Source organism: Myotis davidii, unplaced genomic scaffold, assembly GCF_000327345.1.
Source record: "Myotis davidii unplaced genomic scaffold, ASM32734v1 scaffold812, whole genome shotgun sequence".
NCBI classification, from domain to species: domain Eukaryota; kingdom Metazoa; phylum Chordata; class Mammalia; order Chiroptera; family Vespertilionidae; genus Myotis; species Myotis davidii.
In genome coordinates, this window is record NW_006284238.1 from 3,565,823 (window position 1) to 3,586,304 (window position 20,482).

The 20,482-nt window shown below is 40.3% G+C and overlaps 1 long non-coding RNA gene across 2 annotated transcripts in view; it reads right to left on the minus strand.

Annotated features, from left to right (window-relative positions):
• Nucleotides 1-1,761: 1,761 nt before the first annotated feature.
• Nucleotides 1,762-20,482, minus strand: part of LOC107184211 — a 25,300-nt gene continuing 6,579 nt past the window's right edge. The window contains exons 1-3 of one of the 2 annotated variants that reach the window (XR_001515034.1): nt 17,433-17,469; nt 16,779-16,953; nt 1,762-1,833 (exon numbers count right to left, since the gene is read on the minus strand). This is a non-coding gene — a long non-coding RNA (uncharacterized LOC107184211). Of the gene's footprint in view, nt 1,834-16,778; nt 16,954-17,432; nt 17,470-20,482 lie in introns of those variants that run through there. The other variant, XR_001515033.1, reaches the window with a different exon arrangement.

A 20,482-nucleotide genomic window follows, 5' to 3' on the forward strand; every position in this document is an offset into this window, starting at 1 on the left:
CAGTGAACATCATAGAGAGCAGTTGAGCGGCCTTAGCATTTATTAGCATATTACACTTTGATTGGTTGAACGGGTGACCGGACACTTAGCATATTAGGCTTTTATTTTATAGGATTATTGACTGTATTCCCTGTACTGAATTTTAGACCTCCATGACTATTCTGTAACATCCATTTTGTACTTCTTAATCCCTTCACCTTTTTCACCCATCCCCCCAAAGCCCCTCCCATCTGGCAACCTTCAAAATGTTCTCTCCATCTATGAGTCTATTTCTGTTCTGCTTCTTTGGTTTTGAAGATTCATTTGTTGCTATGTATTTATTGCCATTTTGTTCATATTTTAAATCTATTTTTTCTTCTTAAAGAAGACCATTTACCATCCTATATAATAAAGAGGTAATATGCAAATTGACCCTCACTCTATCAAGCAGTCACAAGATGGCTGCACCCACAGCGTAGGCAGAGTTCCTGTAACGAGCCGTAATGAGCGATCAGCAGGGACCTGAGGCTTCATGGCATTGGGCCGGGGTGGGGGACCTGAGGCTGCATCCCCACCCCGGTTCTGGGCTTGGGGACCTCAGGTCACACCCCCCGACATTGGGCCAGGGCACATCAGGCCATGCCTCCTGCCCCGGTACCGGGCTGGGTGACCTGAGGGTGTGCCAGGGGCCCTGAGGCTGCGCCCTCCCCCACCTGGTGGGGCTTGACAGGGGTGGGGCTGGCTAGGACTGGCTCTCGCCCAATGGAGGTGGGGCCAGCTGGGTTTGGGTCTCGAGTGATTTTGAGGTGCATGCAGGTGGGCAGGGACTTGACTCTGGGTTCTGTGGTGTGCCCCAGACTCTGACAGGAAGAAGATTTTCATATATATTTTACTAATTTTCTTTTATCTCTGACACTTCTATTATAGAAAAAGAGCAAATAGCAATATTAAAATATTTTCTCTAATTCCCTTTCAATGTGCATGAATTTTGTGCACCAGGCCACTACTTTTATATAATACTGGTTTGGTGATGATGAACTCTTTTGCCTTCACATTGTCCTCCCTCTAAAGCATAGAGGTTAGGTCTACAGCATATTTTTGGTGGGGAATAAAACAATTCAACCCATAGTATTCAGCAAACTCGTTTTGGTTGTCTGTTATTTGCCTGATATTGAGCAGGGAGTTGGGAGTTTGGGTATAGAATGATCCAGCACCTATCTTTAGGGGAATTCAGAGCCTATTTTGGAGACAAACCCAGTTCTTGAGCTTGGGCCGCACAATATGGTGACTTAATATAACATAGTTGATGGTTTCACAGCCCAACCCTGGAGATTCCCCAGAAGTAAAAGAACATGTTGGGGGTCTAAATAATGAAAGCAAAGAGTGTGAGAGACACTGAAAGAGGGAGTATGATTTTGACACAAAGTATAGGAAATGACCAATAAAGATAAAGACAGGTCAGGTGCCATAGTCAGAGCCCTAGTTGTGCACTTTTCTCTCTATCACACTTCCTGGAATGGCTAGTGGGTACTTTTTGTTCACCATAGTAGGATAGGAAAACATTTCAACACCACCCCAGTTTGCAGAGTGAAGGGGATTATGGGATAACACCATAAGGGTAGGGATGGGAGCAGAGAAACACCTATGTAGGCTGATTGGCCCACTTTCAGGCATTTTCTTATTTTACCTCCCACACCTTCAGTTCTAGGCAGTGATAGCTGAATGATAAAAGCTTTTAGAGAAGAGCAGTGCTTGGAGTAGTTTCCTCGGGTGCAGGATTACCTGATAAGCAGAAAGCACTCGGGGTGATCAAATCCAGACTGAACACATCACCAATCAAGATGGCTGATATCTCTAAGGGAGGAAAGTCACAGGTGAAGCAATCAAGTGATTAATAGTCCAACCAAGAAAAAAGGTAAATAATGAGCATCCTATACAGAACCTGAATGAATAGATCAAGAATTTAAAATATATGCAATAATTATCTTCAAGAAGATAATAAATGGTACTGTAATATGAAGCAGGGATAAGCATGTCTGCTTGTGGAAGGATCTTGGGAATGAAAAATTTAAACATGATAGATGTAACTACAGAATGCCATATCAAAGTAAAAAAGCCACAAATTTGATGTAAAGCCCCATTTGATTCTTACAAGAAAAGAATTAAGTGGCAAAAGTGAAAAATAAAGTGAGATTTCAATACAATATCTATCTAAACTAAAAGCCCACATAGTCATAAAATAAGAGTATATGTTTTATAGTAATATAAACATATAAAGTAATATATCACACACAGTAAGTGACTATTGGGCTGTTGGTGCGTATATAAGTGAGGGCTCAGGAAAGAAGGTAAAACATTGAAAAGAGGGGAACTCAACTATGTACCTTGAAACAAAACATTTCTCTTACCTCTGCAACCAAGCCTTTTTAGATTTCTGCCCTGGTTCCTTTTCCTCTTACCATCCCTGAAATATTGATGTTCTAAATCATTGACTCTTTTCTCTTGTTGCTTGGTGAGCAATTTCACCATACCTACGACATCAACAATAATCTGTTGCCCAATAAGCATCAGCTTCCTCCTGTTTCCTCATCTCTGGTCTGTAATTCCAACTGTTGACTAGATTTCTCTACACTATATCCCTAAATGCACCAAGCACACTTCTGAGCTCCTGGGTCTCCCATAGTTCATGGTCTATAGGAATGGTGGCCAAATGGTGGTTTCCCATCTCCTAGAGTTGACTGTTGCCTCAAATGCAGTACCTGCAGATGAAACCATATGAGAGAAAGGGAGGTGCAATACTCCCAGTTCAAACTTTCTCTGTTTTGGAAAACAATTAGTTTTGAGACTTCCTGTTGATTGTCATGGGGTTAAAGGATGAACTGTTGGAAATATGTCTTTGGGGGCTCTGTAGCAATGTCCTCAGAGTATTGTTGCAGATTGTCTTAGAACTGGTTTATTGCATGTTTGGTATAATAGGCTTGAATACATATGTGCATAAACATTTAAAGTTGGAATAAATGTTAGCTGTCAAGAATGTTGTGGTTATCAAACTCTTCTGAGCCTAATGCTTTCCTAGGGAAGCCTGCCCACCTCACCTCAACTAAAGGAGCTGTGGTTAAGAGTGAAGTGGTGAGAGCACGGACCAAGGAATTGGATCCTATACCAGACCCACCATGTATGGCTATGTGACCCTGGGAAGATTCTTAAGCTCTCTGTGCTTTTCTTTTCTCTGTAAAATAGAATTTATAACCAGACTCACCTCATAGGATTTTATGAAGATTATAATGAAGCATTTAGAACATGAAGCATTTAGAACCAAGACTCCTACAGAATCCATGCTCAGTGAGCACTCTTATTGTTCCTGTTATGATTTATTTCAGATAATGATACTGGGGTAAGATTTGATTTGAAAAAGAGTTTTTAAAAAAATGTTTAGAATTTCTACTTTTTAGTTCTTTCCATAATTTCATGGATGGGAGGCTGTGACTCATCTATAATCATGCAGTTAGTAGTAGAGTGATAATAAGGTCTTGGGACCCCTTAGTCTCAACACAGTGCTCTGCTCCCCACCCTCCTCCCAAATCAGATACTTCAGACATCTTAGCTTCCTTCTTGTATTAATCATCATTCCTTGGGTTACAAGTGAGGGTAAATAATTTAAGTTGGCTTAAACAGAATAAGAATTATCTAGCCTTGGTCACCTCTGATCCCCTTTCCAGAGAAAGCTCTTCTCACCTAAGTAGAGCAACAATTCAATGACTCACTCTCATGCTCTTCTTGGTCCAGTGTGGGTGTGTGTGTACATGACTGAATTAATTCTTGTGGCCAAGGGGACCAAATGTTCTGACTGGCCAGGAATGGGTGAAGTGCTCAGTCTTGGAGCTGGAGATGAATGGGTTAGTCCTTGACACATACTACAGTGGTGTTGAATGCAAACGTGGATGCTCCCTAAAGGAAAACTGAGAAAAGAGGAATGATTCTTGGGAAGGCAAAAACAATAAATGTTATTTCTAAAAATTGACTTAATCCCCAAAGAACGGAATACCTCAAAGTAATCAGTCCTATAATTGAGAAGAGCTGGGCCATTTCAGTTTATATTATTAGACAGTTCACTGCTGGTTACATCCAAGTTAACCCCTTCCTTTGCTCCCCTCAGTGGCTGCCATGTCCTTCTTGCCAACATGGCTGCTGATTTCTTGTCTTTTTTCTTTTAACCCAAAATGGAGATTACCTGGAGGGCACTTTTCTAAAAAATCACCTAAGCTGCAAAATGGACCGGGAAGGTATGCTATGTAACATTTTAGGTGATTTTATATTGTCAGCAATTTTCCCCAAGCCTGTCAGTATTTAGCTGTAATTTGAGTCTGAATGTTGTACCTTTGAGATCTTCTGGGAATAGTGCATGTCCCCCTGTGACTGCTAAGTAGAGTGGAGTGAGCTATGGGGATTTGAGGCCCCAGTGTGCTCAGGTGGCCCTTTTCATTCCTAGTGCAATTCTAACTAAGACACTGATCTCTAAGTCCCTAAATAACTCAACCTCAGTCTTGGAAATTGTACTTCTCCCCAGGAGCCACCATCACAATTAGCATGACTCCAAGCGCTCTAGCTACAGTTTGGAAATTCAGCCTTCGGGGAAAGAGAAGCAGAACTTTCCCGTGGAAGGTCCTCATTTGTAGAATTTTCTCTGCCTGCCCTGATTGCAAAACCCCAGTGAGAAAAACCTTCTTTTTATTATGGCGAGTTGCTGATGTTAATATATGGCAGCCAATGTTGTTTGCAATCTATTTAAATTAAACATTATTTTGCCCCGGTTCCCTGCAGAGTCTGTCTCACACAAAAAAGCATAGTTTCATAAATCTAATAAACAACTGAACAAATACATGCCTTTGCACATTGATGCCACTTGGAATCTCTGTATTTTCCTGTTTGTCCTATATGATTTTGAAGACGCCTATTTGTTCTTATTTGTGCATGAGTAATTCTTCCAGTTTCCTTGGAAGTGAAGCCAACAGCAGACATTGGCTGCTTCTGTGCACATCTCTCTCTCTATATATATGTGCACAGGGATCTATAAATATGAATGCTCCTACTTTTAGAGTCTGAAAATAAAACAATCAAATATTTTTTTGAATGAAATTGGTCTTGCTTTTCATCTATACCAGCTTTCTGAAGAAGAACATTTTAATAAAACCACTGTAACAATCAGGTGTTTTTTTTGAACATCAGTATAATTAGCCCTTTCAAGAAGAGAACAAAACCATATTGGAAACCTCAATTTAAAATAGAGTGAAGCCAAATACCTAATTATAGTGATGTCTTTTCCCCCCTCTTGCTTTGATTTCCTAGCAAGACATTATTTTATGCCTTTGTTCTCCCTTCAATGACCATAATAGTTTTGGTCTAAATTTTGTCAAAAAAACTATTATGGTGAAAACCTCCTCTCTTGTATTTCTTGTTCTTTGGAGGAGAGTCTTAGAAATAACCAAACTGGTGGTCTGCAAAAAGGGCTACTCCTAGAAAGGTAGGATTCCTTCCTCAGCCAACCTTCACACAAACATTTCTGTCTTCCCCTTCCTCTGCATCCTCAAGACCCTTGAATTTCTCCTTCCCTGTCTTCAATCCCTTTCTGTCAAGGGAAGGATTATATTAGGGTGGACTTAGAGGCACCTGGCAATGCTTATAAAAAAAGCTCCTTGGAAGGTCTAAGCTGGAACCTCCTGGAGTTGTCTTTTAAGCTTTGTCTATGAAATAAAGCTTTTTTTGTCCCCAGTGAAAGGGATCCCTCTGTGAACGGGATGGGGAGCTATTTGTGTTTTGGGAATCTTTTCCCGTGGGAGGGGAACTAGAAGAATAACAAAAGCATTATAAATACCACTGTTGAAAGCTGGGATTTCCAAGTGACTGCCCCAGGGCTTTCTGACCATAGCTCTGGGGGTTAGGACTTAAAACACCTCACTTTGCACCAGACTTAATGAGGACCCTGAAGGAGGAGTTGTTTTCTCTTCACTTCCTGATTTGTCCCTCAAGCATGAAGGAAGCTGAGCAATAAAGATCCTTGATACTCCAGTCCTATTTCAGCATCACAGTAGCTGAAATACACCTGATTCTATTAGCATGTGGGTTTTTACTCATTACCACAGTTTCCTAATGAAGGCTAATATTATACAGATCATGGGAATTATAGAGGAAAAGCAACCAGTGGGAACATTTGCACTGGAATGTGATTTCTAGAAGACCAAATCCCTTTGTTATTATTTTTCTCAAATATGTGACAATATTGCAAAATTTTAAATCAAATTATATCTAAAACATGGGTTGAAATGCAGAGTAACATCAGTAGTAATTATCTTTCCTCTGGAAATGATAATAGGAGTCAATAAACCTTTCCAAATTGGCAGCGTTTGAGGCACTTAGAATAAATCTGGAATAATTTATCATGGCTTACCAGCTTCAGTATTGGGTACTGCCTAACTCTTAACCTCTGCTTTGTTCTTACATTCTAGTTACCATGGACTTCTTTCAGCACCTGAGTCCACCTCAATTATTCTTCCTTTTGGGGGCCCATATGTACTGTTTCCTTAGGCTAAAACACTCTCCCCCACTGTTCACTGATAACCCTCTGCTCACTTTTCAGTTTAAACATTATGTCTTCTCCTGGACCCCAGAAAGGGTTGGCTCCCTTGTTATTTATGCCTTTAATATTTTGTCCAACTTTTGACCTGCTTCCCATATTTATAATTATTTTTTAATATCTTGCTTTGTCATTAGAATATTAGCTTCTTAATGTTATGGGCATTGGGGTTCTTGGGATCCCCAAGATAGAAATTGAGAGGAAACCCTAGAGAAATTTCCAGACAGATTTTATAAGCTCATGCTCAAGCAAAAGGGAAGCAGCACAGAGGAAAGTAAGGTGCTATGAACTGACTTGGGGGCCGGCTCTGTTTGCCTGCTTTTATAAGACAGGGGAAAAGTGGGCTTGTGCAAAAAGAAGGGCTTTTTGAAAAAAGCTGGCTTGCCTCATTTTCCATTTCAGGGTCAGAAGACTTTCTTTTCCAGCTGTGTTGCCTGGTGACTATGTTTGTACCTGTGCCTTGGGGGCAAGATAACAGACTGTTCATTGCTGCCCATCCTAGGAAGCTCCTATATGGGTCAACCTTGATCAGCTCCACATTTTGGTTGGTAGTTTCAGCAGTCAGTTAGAAGGGAGATAAAATCAACTACCTCTGTGTTTCTGAGCAGGGAGAGGAGGGGCGGTAACATTTTTTTTTTGGTCAGAAACACTGATTTTATCCTCTCCTCTCCCCCAACCTTTAGAACATTCAGTTAGATCTGAATAGAATGGCCCAGAACTTTTTTTGTGTGTGTTTTAAAATATTTTTTTAATTGTTTTCTAGAGAGAAAGGAGGAAAGAAACATCAATAATGAGAGAGAATCTTTGATCAGCTCCCTCCTGCACACCCCGCACTGGGGATGGAAGCTGAAACCTGGGCAGCTGCCCTGACCAGGAATCAAATCAGAGATGGTTCCTGGGTTGACCACCAACTGCTGAGCCACACTGGCTGGGCTGCCCAGAAGTTTTGACTGACTTGAAAGTGACACTTAGACTGAGTAAAGAATTCTTAGTCCCCTTGATTTGATTATAGTGACACTGCAAATCTCAATGAGGTCCAGCATATAGGCTAGTCCAATTTTAGTAAACCCTATGCTTCAAACTCTGAGGCCACCGGAAGGCTGGCTTGCAGTGAGTATTTAATGCCTAATATTAAGGCCCACCAGGCCTGGGTCTTTATTCTGATCTTTCCCATAATAGCTCTCTCTTATCTCTCTCTCTCTCTCTCCCCCCTGCCCCATTTCTATGGAATCAGGTCAGGGTCCTTGACTTCCCTTTTGCTGGATGATGAGCCATCTCAGTTGTGAAAGGATTCAGTTTGCTCTTTAGTCAACCTTTTGCTTAGTTAAGTCTTTGCTGCATACTCTTAGCTCCATCAGAACTTTTCAATATTAATGCAGTTTTATTTGGGATCATTAAGTTGTTCAAATTCTAATCAGCATTTAAAAATTATATTATCAACTTTTTAGCTTCTAAAATGTTTTTGAAACCTCTGAGACCTGAGTAATCTATACATAACCTTAAATCTCTACAGGTGGTGGTCACACTGAATCAAATAACATTTCTTAAGAAAAAGTTACACCTTTGAGAATATACAGAGGAAATAACGCTTTGATCAAATAAAGGATAAGCATTATCCATGGATAATACAAAATCTTATTGAAGTGGGAAACCTTTCTTTTCATCCCTACCCATTTCCCCTTCTTACACATTTGAGCTTATCCTGGTATTAATAACTTCTACAGGAAAGGTGAGGTCTGGAGTCAATTTACTATAACTTCATCATCCCTGCAATATTTATTGAAGTTGCTCAGAGAAGTTAGAATCTTTTAATGAAAGTCTAAGAAAATATAATCTCAGACAACTATTACTTGGTCAGCAAAACATTTCCTAGGAATTAAACCCATCTACGCACCATAAAACATTACACAAAAATTTCTTATGCCCTCATATTTTCCTGACTTGGTTGCAGTGATTGAAGGTCAAAACAACAGCTGCAAAGACACCAAGAAAAGCAAAGACTCTCTTAATAAACTTAAGAGACTTCTGATAGAATGAGCTGTCATCTGGAGCCCATAGAGTCTCTTAGTCCTGAGCATTTATTCAGCATAGATTGCGTGCCAGGTGCTATCCTAGGTTTGGAAGGCTAAAACTGTATAGGCACAGTTCTCGTCCCTGGAGTTCACTGCATGTAGTCTACCAAAGGCATTTAGGGTAATCCTCGTGTGAGCCCAGGTCATGGGAATGTAAAATGAGGTCATATATGGCAAGGGTCTGAGAGTTCCTGACACAACCTTCCTGGGTTACTATAACGGACATATGCCATTTTAGAGATGAAGAAAATATTGGTTTATGATTGGAAACACAAGATATTGAGGAGTATATCAAAGTGAATGCATGAAGTTGGCAGCAGCTTTTTTTTGGCTTTTGCTTTAAGTCTTCTGTTGCTTCAGTTTCAGTGTAGATTCTCCTGAATTAACTCTAGTTACCACAGTGTTATCTAGGTTATTGTTTTCCCCACACCCCCTTATTTTCTCATTTTAATCATGACAGAGAAAGGAATAAGTGCAGTCAGAGTACAGGGACCATTTCTTGGCATAAGAAGGCTGATTAAAAATAGAAAATTAAAATATTAAAGAAAGGAAGTCCTTTTTCTGACTTATGAAAAATTCAAGTTGTGCAAGGTCTTCTGGAATTAAATATTTGTGCAAGTTTAGCAGTGTCTGGATTTATTTATTTATACTCTGCTATTTTCTAGAAGTGATTTCAAACAGGCTAAAATGTTACATGAAATGCCCTTGGGTTAAAGTTGGAGAAAAGAAGAAATAAGAACAGGGAAAACACAAAGTGATTTTGGAATAAGCCTAAAGACACACGCACTAAGGAGACCACCACACACCTATGATAGGTAGCCCACACTTCCTGATACCAGGTTAGCACAGACTACATGATAATTGCCTTAGGGACCCCCCCCCGCCCCCCCCCCACACACACTTCTGTGTAATTACCATATCCTCCTGACTTATTGAATTGAATTGTGTGGGTTGATGCTTCTCAGGAGTAACTGAATTGACAGATTATCTTGTTTTCTGTCCAACTGTTTAAGAGATTGCAACCTTCTTGGGGCAGCAGCTTGTTTTTCATTATAACTGTAGCATCAGATAAAGTGCCTAGCACATAGTAGGTGCTGAATATACACTGGTTGACTGACTGAGTAAATGAGGGAATTAAGTAGTGTGAATCGAGAGATCTGCCAAATCTAGGCTGGGGTTAAACCTCCCCTGAATCCTGGGAGGCTGCTGTGAAGTGTCAGAAGTCTTTGCGCAACTGCTATAAGAGAATTAGCAAGAAAGAGAGTTGATGATATATATATATATATATTCAGAGGTATGTTGTAGTCCATGTAGTAAAATTAAAGTCCTTAGTGTCTTTAGCTACCCTGGGGCCAAGGAAAGCCTGAGAATTCACTTACCAGTTATACTAGTATTTTCAGATCAGCCCTATGACGGAAGATGAGGTAGATACTTGGGTATCATCTCACCTTTCATCTCCTGGACTGATATGAGAGGTTCAAAAGTTACTATTCAGCATTTAGACAAATGACTAGGAAGGAGGGAATCACCTCTGTGCTTCAACTGACTGTTAGATCTGTGCCGATAGGAGCTAAGCCAAGAGACACTTTTGAGAGTTTAAGAAATTTTATTACATTGTCTCACAGTGGGCTGAGACCAGTATATCAGAGGCAGCATCAAGGGAGTGTTTATATTCTCTTATATAGGGACTGGGTCAAGGTTGCATCAGCCAACTGGGGTAGCTGCCTGAACAACAGGACACCCTTGGAAGATAGCAGCATATCTGGTGGGTGTACAACTTGGTCAGGCAGAGGGGAGTGCCCTAGTAAGTTGGGGAGTGTATCCTATCTTGCTTATGCAGGTTCAGGCTGTGTGCTTCAAGTTATGGAAGAAAAAAAAACACTTGTATTTCAGAAAACGTGTCCAAACAGGAGAGACCAGAGGTAGTACATCCTAACACTGTCCACTTTATTTCCTTGTACCACAGTAGGGCAGAGGTTGTACACAAGGGGCCTCTGAAGGGTATTTCATTCAGGACTCCAGCTTTTTCTGATCCCCCGTATTCTCTCACTTTCTAGATCTTTCTCCCCATAGGAAGACTTACCCCCTCCAGTGTCCTGGTCTATCCCTCTGATCCTTAAAATAAACATTCTTTTTTTTTTATAGAAATGTTCCAGTATTAATTTCTAGTATCTCTCTTTTTAAATTTTCCCTTGCAAGGTACATATGACAACACTTGACAAAATATGACAAAATATCCCCTAAACATTAAATATTACTGGACTATTTTTCTGCTTTTAAATTCTGCTGCACAGCAGTGGGTACATCTGTCCTGGTGTCTATGTAACCTAACCTCCTGGGGAGGAAGGAAGAGGAGCCCTGGTGTCAAGAATCATGATGGTGGTACTGGTGGTACTGGTGGTGGTGGTGGTGGTGGTGGTGATGTGTTTGTGTGTGAAAGTGTCTGGACTTTCACTCTGGATTGCAGCTGATTTTGACCCCCATTGTATCAAGAAAAAAAAAAAAGCACTTGTTTAGTTCTTGTCTCCACAACTGAATTTCTTCCAAAGACTTCTTACTGGTCTACTGAGCAATTCCTATCTCTTCTGTTGACATAAATGTAACCTTTGCAACCTAATTGTGTTGACTTATGCTAAGAAAAATTCACTTCCTCTCTGCTCTGAGTTCAGTTCAAATATTTCTCCATTAACTGACAAATAGTTCTTCTTACTAATAAGCAGATTGCCCTCTGACTCCAGGGATGGTGTAGAATTTCTTTTTATCCTACTATATTCATCAAAATAAAAATCTACAAATTTTTCTGGCAACTATTTAATTTCTTTAGCTCCTGGGAACATTAGTGATCATATATAGTCCTCTACACTCATTGTGGAGCTGAAGACAGCTGACTTGGTCTTTGTAGAACTGCCCTTCCTTTCATTAAGATTTTTTATACTATATATATATTTGATTTTACAGAGAGGAAGGAGAAGGGATAGAGAGAAACATCGATAAGAGAGAAACATTGATCAGCTGCTCCTGCACGCCCCCTACTTGGTGTCGAGCCTGTGACCAAGGTACATGCTCTTTTTTTTTTTTTTTTTTTTTGGTCGAGCCTGTGACCAAGGTACATGCCCTTGAGCGGAATCGAAGCAGGGACCCTTCAGTCCTTGGGCCGACACTCTATCCACTGAGTCAAACCTGTTAGGGCCACAGCCCTCTCCTTTGGACACACAGCATAGTTTGATGATGCTGTATGTTAGGATGCTTCAGACTGCTCTTCATTGAGAAAGTATGCCTTATAGATAAAGCAAATAGGGCCAAATGTTAAGAGTTAATGACTTAGGTGGAGGATGCATTAATATTCATTATACCATTCTCTTAACTTTTTTGCATATTGAAAATTTTCATAATAAACAGTTGGCAAAAAGCTATGTAGTCAGGAGAAATCAAATTATTAGTGAGCAGAACACATTGGGATGAGGGGAATGGAAACTTCATTTAGGTGTCAATCTGTGTCCAAATATCCTGCTACTAGATATTGTAAAACTTATGAGTAATTAAACATTGGCTTTGAAGCTATACTAGGGAGAGTTAGTGAAACTGCAAACTCTCTGGGAGAGTGGAGTGAGCTTTTTTCATCAAAATTTTCCTTAACTTCAAGTGCTTCATGTACCTGGGGTCCCATAGCATGGCACATGGTAACTGTCTTTTGTCAGGTAAAGAATAAAGAATTTTTTCATTGAATTTTTTCTACATAAAGGAGGGACGAGTGTCTCCTCCTTTCAGAATGACCAGAGGCAGGCCACATGCCTCTACTGTTACTTCTGTACAGAATCTGGACAAAATATGACAGAACTCCCCAAGGGAAAAATAATGGACAAATCATAAAAGATGTCAGCTTCTTTCCTCATAGCAGATTTTGAGAAGGACATAACACAAGATAATGTAGGGTTACAAGATCCCCTTTAAGAAATAGAGAAAAGATGTCTTTGAGAGGGAAACACTGTAGAAATGACATTCTGGGACCAGGAGACATATATTATTTCATAATTTTGAAGTTTAAGATAGAAGAAAGTTAATCTTTATTATATGTTTGATCTATAATAATAAAAGCGTAATATGCAAATCAACCTAACGACCGAACAGCAGAGCAACCATCTGACGACCTTCTGGAAAACCACACTATGACACCCACTGGCACCAGGCCAGCCAAGTCGGGTGCGATGCAATTGGTCAGGGGCCTGGCCATTGCCACATGATCGCCCAGCAGAGGGAGGCCCAGGTCACCAGCTGGCAGGGGGATTGATCAATCGGGGGCTCCACAGTGGCCCCAAAAAGGGAGGCCTAGGCTCTCCCACAGCAGCACTGTGGCAGGTGGGCAGGGCCTACCTCTTTGGGATGATTGATCACAAGGCTCCCAGACTGAGAGGGTCCCCCTCCTCCTGAGTGCACGAATTTCATGCACCAGTCTTCTAGTATATGTTAGAAACAATGGCTAGTAAACTATGGCCTGTGGGCCAAATCTAACCTGTTGTCTATTTTTGTATGACTAAGGAAATAAGAATGATTTTTAAATTTTTAAATGTTGAAAAGATCATAAGCCTTTTCATGAGAACAGCTGTTCAAGAATTGAGGACATTGCGACTTGGTCTACATCACCTAAAATATATACTATTTGTCTCTACAGAGAAAGATTGCCATCCCCCATTGTGAACTCTATTAAATACTCTGAGTGCATTATCACATTTAATCTTTGCAGCACTCCTAGGATGCAGGCACATTGCTTTCCTCAGTTTATAAAGGAGGGGAAGTAGGCTCAGCAAATTGAAGTAACTCAGTTAACATCAGAAAACAAGTATATGGCCAAGTTGGAGTTTGAACCTGGAACCAATAGTGTGTGTGTGTGTGTGTGTGTGGATAGATAGATAGATAGATAGATAGATAGAGCTAGGACAATGGGCCAGTTAGAGAATTCACCAGGTCACCAGGGTGGAACATTCTAGGCACCTAGCAATGAGAAAGAACTGGTAGAGCAGTTACTTGAGATATTTGAGACCTTACCCCTAAGACCCCCTCTCCACCTTAGAATGCCTTTAGTCATGCAGGTCAGATTCTTCTGATCTTTTCTCCCCTGGCATGTGGTTAGTTATGTGCTAGATCCCCACCCTTAGAGGAGAACAAGGAGGAAAACCCTATCTAACTTCCATGCAAGGACAGAAGATGACAGGACAGGCCCTGATAGGTCATTTTGAAGAAGAAAGCAGTTAACTGCCCTCCAAGGGTTCAAAAGGAGCCCTAGCCCACTCCCCAGGACAGCTCTTTGAACCTCCCACTTGACATTTCTCTTTGCTTGCCCAAATAAATTTTCTCTAGTGAGTTTGAGTCTTGGCTCTGAATTCTTTTCTTAGCCGGAACTCAAGTACCAAGGTTGGTAAACCCAGGTTTGATCTGACCCCACGGGTCAGACACCTGGTGCCATTCCTGCCACCTACAACAGATAGAGATTTTAAAGAATTGGCTCATGTGCCCTAGCTGGTTTGGCTCAGTGGATAGAGTGAAGGATCCTGGGTTTGATTCTTGTCAAGGGCAAATGCCCAGGTCACCGGCTTGATTTTCAGTGTGGGGCATACTGGAAGTAGCCAATCAGTGATTCTTTCTCTCATCATTGATGTTTCTATCTCTCTCTCTCCCTCTCCTTACCTCTCTGAAATCAATAAAAAATATATTTTAAAAAACTGGCTCATGTGATTATGGAGACTGGCAATAGTAAAATCTGCAGAGGGTGTGCCAAAGTCTGGAGAACCAGGGAGCCAAAACTGCAGTTCAAGTCTGAAGGCTGCCTGCTGGCAGAATTCGTTCTCTTCAATGGAAGTCAATGTTTTGTTCCATTCAGACTTTCAATCCATTGGATGAGGCCCATCCACATTATGGGGGGCAATCTGCTTTACTCAAAGTCCACTGATTAAATAGTAATCTCATAAACAAACAAACAAAAAAACAAAAAAACCCTCACAGAAACATCCACAAAAATGTTTGATGAATTAAGTTGTGTAAAATGAACTATCACATTGGCTCCATCAGACTGTAAGAACACTTGTGTAAGCCCCACACTAAAAGTCTTTTGGATTGTGTAAAAAAAATGACAAAATAAAGGATTGTCTCTTAAATATGAATTGAAATGTCTACCAGCTTCCCTTATCCTTGCCTGAGTGAAATGAGTTTTAATTCAGAAGTTCCAGAAAAGTTACTACTCCCAGAAATGTGTCAAGAGAATCAAGTGGAACTAATTTTTATTGTTTTTTTTGTTTGTTTGTTTTTATGCCTTAGGACTATTTGAGCACCTTTCCTGTACTTTCTCCATGTAGAAAATAAATACATAGTCTTGGTGCAACTCAGATTGAAAAATTACATTTAGGAAAATCCAACTTTGTAAAAAGGATCCCAATACTCTATGCTTGTTTATTTCTCTTATCTATTTCTCTAAATCTATAAAGGTAGATTTATAAAGGGAAGCATAAATATTCCTAGAAATCACCTGGCAATTAATACATACTAACCACTATTTTAAAATAAAATTTTAATGCATAGAAATATAGCATTTTAATGTTTCTTATGAAGGCCATATAAAGCTAATTTACAATAACTAAATTATTTTAAAAGCCTATTTCACATTTTCTAGAATGCAGAGCCTTAAGGAACCATTCATAATGCCTCATTTACCCTGCTTTCTTGCCATTGTTATGCAGATGAGGAGATAAACTAGCAGTCCGGACAAGGTTCTGAGTATCTGCTGATTGGCAGCCCAAGGGCATTCTCTTTGATCAAACCACCTACCTGGCCCACCATTCCTTTATACCCCTTTGTTCAAGTCATAAGGTCATCTCAGAAAATGGAACTGAATAAAACATCAGGAATTATATGAGGTGATACTGAAAATGTAAGGGTCTGGGTAATTGTGTTTAGCAAATTTTAACAGTGGTAATATATCAAGATTTTAATTTGCTTGGTGATGTATCTGTTCACCCATAAGGTGTTTTCCGGTTTGAGTTTGGTATGATTTACATTACTGGTGTTCACTGTGATTTCATACCTAATGTATTTACAGAAATTCAGGAGCAGGTGTTTGTGATTCAGCAATGTCTCAGCATCTAATTCAGTATGCAAGTTAGTAGGTCATGTATCATATTTATAGGAACTCTGTTACATTCATAATAGGGTGAATTTTTACCCTGGGCAAAATCTTAAAGTTTATCAGAGAAATTATGTATTCATGGCCAAGTACATGAAAGTTTATCATTCTGAATTTAAATTTCTTTTTTTTCCTCTCCTTTTTTTTTAAAAAAAAATCATCTCACTATTTGAAAAGTAAAACATTAAATAGCTCTTCTTTTTAAATTTCCAGTTTTGTTTTCCAGTACCCGGTGGTGGGAGGTAATGATTAAGTGTTTGGAAGAGATCTTAAGTGGAAAAATCTTCTTGGCATCTTAGGACACTGAGTGAGGTCTAAGAAATGCTGGTGGATGTGGGATAAAGAGCTGGTTGAGTCTTCTGGCTCTTAGACCTTGTTCTTGCTTCAGGGCTGCCAACAAGATGCTAAAATATAGGTATTGTTATCCCTGGCCTCGGGGAGATGCATCAAGGCTTAAACTTGATTTAAGTACATAACACCTGGAAGTATTTTTATCCTTTTTACTTCAGGCTGGATTTGAACTGCTAACTTGGAGCTCTACAGCCCAGATCCAATCCTTGGAATCAATCATGCTCCTTCTGTATACAGTTTCCTCTGTGCTGGTGTCTGAGATGGATGTTAAATGTTCCTGAGGAAAAACATGATGTTTCTGTAGGCATTGATGGCCATATTGACATGCTGTAGATTGACTAGAGCTCTTCTATTTTATTAAAATAGAGTGAAAATTAGCTTTAATAGCATAAACAGAAAGCCATGATCTGTACAAAGAGGGGACAGTTTGATTATACATTTCTGCACAAAAGAAACAGATACTTTTTTTTAAAGAGGCTTGCCAGCACCACTATTCATAAATGTGTGTTCAACAGATAGTCTAATTGCCTCATTTATAGTAGTAGGACATGCGGTTTCCTTTCACATTATTTACCCACCCGCTGAGTTTTGGAGGAGACAGTGAGACTGCTTTTCAATCCTGAAGGCTGCTTCTCTTAAACATTGCTTCTGTCTCCATGACAAGTATTTTATTGTCACTTCTGACTGGATTTATATTTTGTTCAGTCAGTTGTCTGTCTTCACAGAGTTCATGAGTTTCAGCAAAGGTTCTGAAAATATTTTTTAAACCCTTTAGTTATTATGGCTCTTCAAAAACCAAGTGGTGGGAGACATATGTAATACTCTTTGTAATACTTTAAGCAATAAAAAAAAAATCAAGTGGTGTGTTCTATATTCCTTTATGAGTGAATAAGACAAACAAACTGGGAAAACAATTCTGTGGCTTTTCCTGTGCATTGAACTACAATCATTTACATCTGTATAGGGTTTACTTTTCATGCATATCTATTCATAAGATTGTTACAGTACTTGGTTAGATAGTTAAGGCAGACTTCATTCACATATTTATTAAGCAGTGATATGTCAGGCATTAGGCTAGGTTCCAAATGAATAGGTCATAAGAGTAGAGCCCTTATTAATGAGATTAGTGCTTTCATAAAGGAGATTTCTTGCCCTTTCTGCCTTGTGAGGACACAATAATAAGATGACTGTGTATGAACCAGGAAGAGGATTCTCACTAGATACCAACCTGCCAGCACCTTGATCTTGGACTTCTCAGTCTCCAGAACTATGAGAAATAAATCTCTGTTGTTTATAAGCCACCCAGTCTTTGGCTTTCTCTTATAGCAGTCTGAATGGACTAAGACACTTTCAAGACATATATTTTATTTTTATTTTCTATTGCACTGCTTAGCACCTCCAGTAAATGACAGTGATAATTCACATCCTTTTTAAAAATATGCTTTTATTGATGTTTTTATTTTAGAGAGGGAGGAAGCAAGAGGGAGAGATAGAAACATGGATGAGAAACATTGATTGGCTGCCTCCTGCATGCCTCCTGCTGGGGATTAAGATAGCAACTTGGGCATGTGTCCTGAAGGGGAATTGAACTGGTGACCTCTTGGTGCATGGGAAGATGCTCAACCAACTGGGCCACACTGGCTGTGCACTAACATTCTTGTTTTGTTCCTAATCTTAGGTAGGAAGAAAGTTTTGAATATGTCACTAATTAAATATGACTTTTTTATAGGAGTTTTCCATAACATATACTAGAGGCCCAGTGCATGAAACTTGTTCACTGGGGCGATGTGTCCCTCAGCCCAGCCTGCACCCTCTCCAATCTGGGAACCCTGTGGGATCGGGCCTAAACCGGCAGTTGGACATCCCTCTCACAATCCGGGACTGTTGGCTCCCAACCGCTTGCCTGCCTGTCTGCCTGATTGCTCCTAACCGCTTCTGCCTACCAGCCTGATCACCCCCTAAACACTTCCCTGCCAGCCTGATCGCCCCTAACTGCCCTCCCCTGCTGACCTGATTGCCCATAACTGCCCTCCCCTGTCAGCCATCTTGTGGTGGCCATCTTGTGATGACATGGGCGCAGCCATCTCATGACCACATGGGTGTGGCCATCTTGTGACCACATAGGCGTGGCCATCTTGTGACTGCATGAGGGTGGCTATCTTGTGCAAGGGTGTGACAGTCAATTTGCATATTACCTCTTTATTATATAGGATATTCAGGTTAAAGATGGTCCCTTCTAGTATTTTTTATTAAGAGGAGCAGGTAAAAGTTGGCAAGAAGTTCTGGAAATGCTATCCCAGTATGGCTCCCTTCTGGACTGTGGCACATGGGGGATCAGGGAATTTTCCCATAGCGAAGAAGAAGAGGAGAGAGGGCTTAGCAGGGATAGACAAAATAATTTATTCCCTTTCTCTGCTCTCTGAGTCACATTTCTTCTACCAGCAGCCTCTCAAGAGGTCTGACTCCTCTCAACATTCTTGTATTTTTTTCTCCTTAATTTCTACTGTAGATTGCAGTTTACGTGTGCTCTTGATGAAATGAACAGAGAGGCATTCTTCCAGCCACATCGCTGTCCCTGTTAAGCAACTAGGAAACAACTTTTAATTTACAGTGTGGGTGACCAGCTCAGCTAGTGCTGTCCCAGAAGCTGTTTGCAGCAGACGCCTGTTGACCTCACATCCAGGGCAGTAAGATAAGCTCTGGTGCTTCACAGCTCCCTCTGGAACTTTCTGCCCCAACCCCTCACATCTCCTAGTAACAGCTGTGCTGCTGGAGGCTCAGTGATTAACAAAGTATCAAATTATTCCCCTGGAATCCTCTAGAATTGCCTCTCCTGGGGTACCTGATGGATCTCTGCTTCAGAGATGGTTTATCAGTACATCAGGTAATAACTTGCTCTTTTGTCTCCGTTCTCCTGGGTACATTTTAGAGGGGAAAAATCTCCAGGTCATGTGATAGGTGTTTTATCCTTGTTAACACAAGCACCTGGTAATGAATCTTTAAATTATTAGCTGCATGCTGAACCAGCCCCATTCCTGGTTTTGCTTTGAGGCCCTATAACTCCACATTTGCTTTAGCTTTCTTATGAAAGCTTGAGATTATTTATTTTCTCTGTGTATATTCTTGGCATATTTCTGCCTAGAGGAAGAGCAAAATCAATAAGTCCTACAGTTTTATTAAGTTTCTTAAAGAGCAGGATATCTGATCTGTTGCTGGAGTTGGTTAATCACCATCCTGTACAAATTAATCTTTGGATGGTGGTTTTTCCTGCATCTTCTTTTTCCAGTTGTTATTAATAATAGTGTTTTTTGATAACCTTACTCAAAGAATAATTTTTGCTCCTAATGCCTTTTGATGTAGCCCAAAGCAGCCAAAAAGGTAAAGAATATTTTCTTACACACACATTTTTTTGCTTTTTAGCTTGTCATATACTACTGTTCAATTTCTCTTCTGTTTCGTCCTATGGGTCCAGTTTTGACAACTTTAGCTGCCACTGAGCCAGTACCAATTTACAATAAAAGTCAAGTGAGATCACATGACATGTGTCGAATTTCATTTGAATATGGCCAGTCATGTACATAAGGCTTGGGATAAACTGCAGCTGGCTGTCACAAAGCACTGGGCTCTGCTGGAAAAGAGCATCCAGCAGCTTGGACAAACCCTTCATCCTTAACCAGACTCTCAGTGCTGCCTGGAGTCATTCTCCATGAAGCTAGTCAGGTACTTCTCCCTTTTGTCTCAGCAGCTATTCCAAACTTTCAATATTCTGCAGATTACTTCCTCTGCCCCATCCTCTCCTGCTCTCAGCATATGGCTTTGCCTTCTTATTCTTTTGGAAAAACAAGAAATAACTCCCCCACCCCCACAGTCCCAAACAAAAAATAAACACGTATTTCCAATAGGACACATGCTTTCACAGTGTTTCCTATCTTCTGTAAAAGACTGTCCCCCTGCTGCCAAAGTCTAATTCATCTACCCAACCAACCACCTTCATTGAAGTTTGTCTCTGACTTGACAGAGACCCAGGGCCATTAGCCATCCAGTTTGTATTCTGTTTACTCCATTCAAGGTATAAACATGCCTTTAAAAATATATCTGCTGACCATCACCCTTTAGCTACTGTTGTATATCTCTTTTCCTTTGGAGTCAGACTTCTTGAAGAACTATATATATTTCTCATCCTCAACTGATGCTGATTTATCTTCTGTTCCTAGAACAGCAATGAAATGATTTCCACCAATTAACTTCATTATTAAATCCAGTGGATATATTTCTTCT